Here is a 6,000-nt window from a genome sequence, read left to right as displayed (position 1 = left end):
AGTAAACCGAAAGTAAAATCGTGTGTTGAGACAGAATACGTAATTAATGTTCACAATGGTAGTAATAGCTGCTCTGCATAGCAATGATCTGCCACTACTGATTGATGATTATCTCCTAGTGTGATCTCCCTTTCATATTCTATACATTTTTATTTAATATTCTGTAGATCCTAATCTATAACACAATACTTCGTATTCGAGTTATCCTTTGTCGGTCCTGGTAACTGATTCATTGAGGTATTAGATTGAATACTATCATCTACATCATCATTATACTTCAAATTTTACATTACATTACATTACATTACATAGAATACATATCGGGTAGGCGGACCAACCAACCTTGCACCGCGACCCTAAGGATCTATTGTACCCCGATAGATATCGTTATCAAACTTCACCGTGGAGTCCAATGCTCTTAACGAACATTAATACCTTGCTCGGCGAAAGGTCATTCAGATCTTTTGAGGAGATAAACTGCGACCCAAAAATCGAGAATCTGATACGGTTAACGGCAGGGCAGTGGCATAAAACATGCTCAACCGTCTCTGCTTCCTCCGCACATAGTCGGCATTCAACATCGTCGGCTAAACCCAATAAGTTGAGGTGTGCTTTTAATCGGCAGTGCCCAGTAAAAACACCCATTAGAACTTTTATGCTACTACGGGCAAGTCCTAAAATATTCCCGGGTTTGACAGTGGCGATGTTAATAAACACCTTAGCATGTCTCATTTCAGGAGAACTGGTCCACAGTAGGCGAAGTCTCTCTTCAGCCCACAGTCCAATCCTATATTTGGCCATCGCAAATGATACACCAACTGCTGGTTCCGGCCCCACAAACGCTTCAGCGCTGCCATCTCGTGCTAGCTTATCTGCCGCTTCATTGCCAGCAACCCCAGAGTGACCCGGGACCCAGATCAGAGAGACGCTGTTATCACAACTCAGTGTGTTTAATGTTCTCTTACAATCATTAACCAGAGCCGACACCGTTTTCACGGCTTGCAGCGCCTGGAGAGCGACTTGACTGTCTGAGAAAATTCGTACTGTCATGTTCTTCACCCCTCTTTCAAGAAGGATTTTAGCACCCATGTCAATAGCAAATACTTCCGCCTGGAATACAGTACAGTACGTACCCAGGCTGTAGGCTTGCTTAATTCGAGGTGTCTGGCAGTATACTCCTGCTCCTACCCCTTCAGGCGTTTTTGATCCATCTGTGTACAAGCAAATGTCTGCCCGAACCAGAGAATTTTCATTTTCAATCCAGGACTGCCGCTCAGGCAGTACAATCTGGTATCGAGCATTAATCACTGATAGTGATACCGCCAAATCTGACGGCATTGATAGCACAGTATCAGTGCTTATAATGTCTTCCGCAGCCCATTGGTAGGACATGTCGGAACAGTTTTGAGCATATTGCTTAAATCCGTAAATGGTTGTTTCTTTCTCTATATGCAAATGCAGAGGAGATAGGCCAAGCAGAACCTCCATTGCTAAAGTTGGCGTTGTGCCTATCGCACCAGAGATTGCCAATCCAGCTACTCGTTGAATTCGTGAAAGTTTACTGATAACTGAAGTCTGTCGGACTTTCCTATACCAGGCTGCTGCTCCGTATATGATCATAGGTCTAATCACAGTCACATAGAGCCAGTACAGTCTTTCAGGGGTAAGACCCCAATTTTTTCCACAAAGACTGTACTTCAAACTTAGTAAAGTCTTCTACTTTATCTCTTATCAACTGATTTAACTTTTCAATATGTATAGACTATGTACATATGTAATATTTTATAAATGTGGTTAATAAACCAAAATTAATGATGCTTTGACTCGAAGTTCATTCTTATCACTAGAGGGTGGCTTTTGCGAATACAGAGGTCTATGTTAGCCAGAAGTAATTTAAACTCAAGCGCGGTTTAATCGCAGTTTAATTCGTGGACCGTCGGTTCCGTAGGGGGCGTACGGCAAATATAATTACGCGAAAGTAAGTAGCTTATCGCGTTCGGTAAATAACGGGAGCGGCGAGGCTCACGTGGCGGTGGCCGACGCGACATCCTCTTCAAGCTTTCACGCCCCCGAATGGGGCGCTCCGTTCAAAGGCGAGAGCACCCTCTTAAAACCTCGTACACACTACAGTACATTAAGGCCTCCGGTGGGATTCGCAGAATCTTTTCTGCAAACATGTACTCCGATCGCATTAGTACACAATCTCGAGAGAAGTGAACAGAGATTTTCAATTCTCCACTAATAAATAACAGATGAAATAAAAATGATATCACTCATCAAACGTTACGTCGAATGTTTTTTGACTTATATTTAATTATATTTCATGATTATATTGTTATTAAATTAATTTTACATGTGTGTGTAAACGTTTTCAATTTTCTAAATTTTTGCATGGTGAAGAATTGAAAATTAAATGTAAGTGGTTGGGCGAAGGCGAAATGCCAAGCTCGAGTATGGCTCGGCCCTGAATCTGCAGGACAAGGATCAAAGTGAATTCCAAGTGGCTATTTCAGTATTCAGAAGAATGCTCTCGACGCCTGCTGCCGCGGTGCCAGCGAAAGCGCAGATGGTCGAGTGGCGAAAACTTGTAGAATTTCAGCCCCCGACGTTGTCGTTAACGCTATAATTTCACTTTACGATTATATCCATAGGAACCATTTTAAAAACTCCCTAATTGCATAATAACCCATTCACACATTCAATTCCTTATACACCCATTGTATTTTTTTATTATTCGATTTTTTTTGTCTACATCTTGTCCCTTCTTAGTATCAAATTAAATGTATTTGTCGCCGATGGGGATGACACCGTGATCTAAACCATTCGAAGAGATACTCAGCCTCCCGTGTGAAAGTGCAACTGATGTACATCGGGGCGGATTCGCACGAGGGCAAGGTAAATAGAGAGGCAATTACACGGCCAGCGCCTTTCTCTCCAAACAACTGCACCGATTATCCGTTCCCGCCCCCGGGGACACACGACACCCGCTATTCCCTTAGGCTCCCCCGAATAGGGCGTTGATGCGAAATTCTCCCATCTCGGAATCAATATTAGTTTCTCAGTATTATGATCCAATCCAAATTTAACATACAATTGTTTAAAACCAATATAATAATGTAAAAAAAGTTGTTAGTATCACTTAATTTCCAACACAAGTTGCTGTTCATTTCTGTAAAGTTGGATCATAAAGTTAAATCAATAACAGTAAATATTTTTCTATTTAAGTTGATGAGAGTGCTGATGTAGCACAATTATTATAAGGTACTTCAAAGGAAATGAATTTATAGAAACATTTTTGCTCTCTCATTTTCCGAATGCACGATAGGTACTCTACTAAAAAGGGAATACACTGGACAGACTGCCGTGGCTTAATTATTCATGGTGACTATACTCTGTTTTTAAACCAGGAGGAGTATTTTAAATTTGTCACCAGATTGACCTTGCACGTGATTGGTTGAATGCGAGGAAGGTTCACACACAAGCAATTTTGAATTTTTAATTTGAAGGTTAGGTAATTGATAATTCGACAGTTTCGTGTCATTATTGTATATTTTGTGTTCTTAAACCCTTTTTTATTATATTTTGAAATAAATACACTCATAACTTCAATGTTAATTTGTATGTATAGTGTTGACGATAACAAACGAAAATAAATACAATAATAAGTAAATAAATAAATAATAATTATTAATTTAAATTTACCGCCAAAATATCTAGTGATATTTTCTGGTGATTTTTTCCAGTGTAAATCTGACTTTCGCGTTTACTCTTTGATTATATATAATAAGTATTCTAAAACTTTTTTGTCTCTCTGAAATTTTTCCAAAAACGACTAATTTTTGAGAAAAAAAATAGTAAAGCAAACACTGCCCGTTAAACAGCGGGGTTGTCGATCAAAAGTTGGAATGAATTTTGAATGAAAAAATCTTAGTAAGCTTTGCAATCTTTGTCAGAAATATTTTTGACGTTTAAATGTCAGTTTTTCTTACTATTATTATTGTTTTTCAAATTAATTTTTGAATAAAGTTCTATCGCATTTACGCTCGTTCACTCGACGTTTCAAAATTTTAAATAAAACAATAATAAAGTAAGAAAACCACTGATATTTAAACGTCAAAAATATTTCTGACAAAGATTGCAAAGCCTACTTAGATTTTTTCATTATAAATTCATTCCAACTTTCGATTAACAACCCTACAGCTTAACAGTTGGTGTTTGCTTAATTATTCTTTTTCTAAGAATATCAGAGAGACAAAAAAGGTTAAGAATAGTTTTATGTATCTAACTGAATTTTTTCCAATGTATTTATCATCTTCATAAAAAAAATCTATTATGCATAAATTGAACGGGGGTGGTTACGTTTAGTAGTTGAGAAGGTTAGATTGAAAGTACAAATAAGGTCAAAACGTGCCCTATTATGAGTTAAACATATTCCCCAAATTTCATTTTCCTAGCGTTTATGGTTTTTGAGAAAAAGAAATTAAACCAAAATTTTCCGCTATTTTTGTAGGGGTGTAGCTCCTTAGGGGAGCCGAAGTCGCCCATGGTTCATATATCAAAGTACCCTTAAAATTCACTAAAGAATCACCCCTTGAAGTTTGTTGCAGTCATTCAGATACACCCTGTATAAAAAAAAAGATAAAATAAAATTAAAAAAATATTAAAATATAAAGCGAAATATTAACGATTATAATTTTATTATTGTTAGGTTATCCAACTTGACTCGGTTACCATGGTGATTAAGATCCAAATATTGTAGGTGCTTGTCAAAATTGAAATTGAATTTAAGTTTAAAAAAAAAAAGTCTTATTTAATTGGTTTAAAAGGCTGTATTTAACTCAAAATTGGTTTATCTAGGGTATTATAAACAAGGTAAGTGAATTAAATCAAAAAAAGATATTTTTAATTTATTTCTCTTAATTAAAATCGATTTAAATTGACTACAATCTTTGATTATATATAATATGGATTGAGCTAACTGAATATATCTACTAACAAAAATGTGGCTCAAGGTGAATAGACGCAGATGGAAAGCGATAATGTGAAAGTGTAACAAAGATAGATATAAACCGGTACTAAACAGACGGGCGCATGCGCACACAAGTGTCAAACCTCTTCCATTTGACGTTTATCGTTTTGTTGTGTCACAGCCAGTCACACCGTTATGTTTAAAAATGTATTGTTTCGTGTGCAAAGTTCGCGATAATACAGTTTCACATCACCTGTAAGTATTATAAATAATAAGGAAATTTTATTTTATTTTATTTTTTTTTTCTTTTGTCATTTATTAATTTTGTTTTTAATTTACCGCCAAAATTAAAGCACGCTCATTATATGTCAGTACGCTTCTATGTCTATCTCGGTTCGATCACCTTGCGCAAGCTATCTCTCTCGTTGGCTCAATCCATATTATATATAATCTAAGCGTTTACTCCTCCTGGTTTAAAAACAGAGTACATATAGTTCTAGTGCAAGTGTTAGTTCTAGTTTTAATTGTTATTCAGCGCTAAGTTGTATATTTTTAAGTTTCGGGTTTAGCCCTGTGTCTTCAGACGCTGAATGTTAGGTAAGGTTAGTTTTGTTTACAAACATTAATTATACCATGAAGTATTCTTTGGCAATTAGTAATGGCAATTATAGCGTGAAGTTTTCTTTTGTAATGTCAATTATAGCGTGAAGGAATGTTCGGTAAGGTTAGTTTTGTTTACAAACATTAATTAAACCATGAAGTATTCTTTGGCAATTAGTAATGGCAATTATAGCGTGTAGTTTTCTTTTGTAATGTCAATTATAGCGTGAAGGAATGTGAGGTAAGGTTAGTTTTGTTTACAAACATTAATTATACCATGAAGTTTTCTTTGGCAATTAGTAATGGCAATTATAGCGTGAAGTTTTCTTTTGTAATGTCAATTATAGCGTGAAGGAATGTGAGGTAAGGTTAGTTTTGTTTACAAACATTAATTATACCATGAAGTATTCTTTGACAATTAGTAATGGCAA

This window comes from Onthophagus taurus, chromosome 7 (genome assembly GCF_036711975.1).
Source record: "Onthophagus taurus isolate NC chromosome 7, IU_Otau_3.0, whole genome shotgun sequence".
Lineage (NCBI taxonomy): Eukaryota > Metazoa > Arthropoda > Insecta > Coleoptera > Scarabaeidae > Onthophagus > Onthophagus taurus.
The sequence above is the reverse complement of the archived record's forward strand: the minus strand, read 5'-3'. Positions refer to the sequence as shown.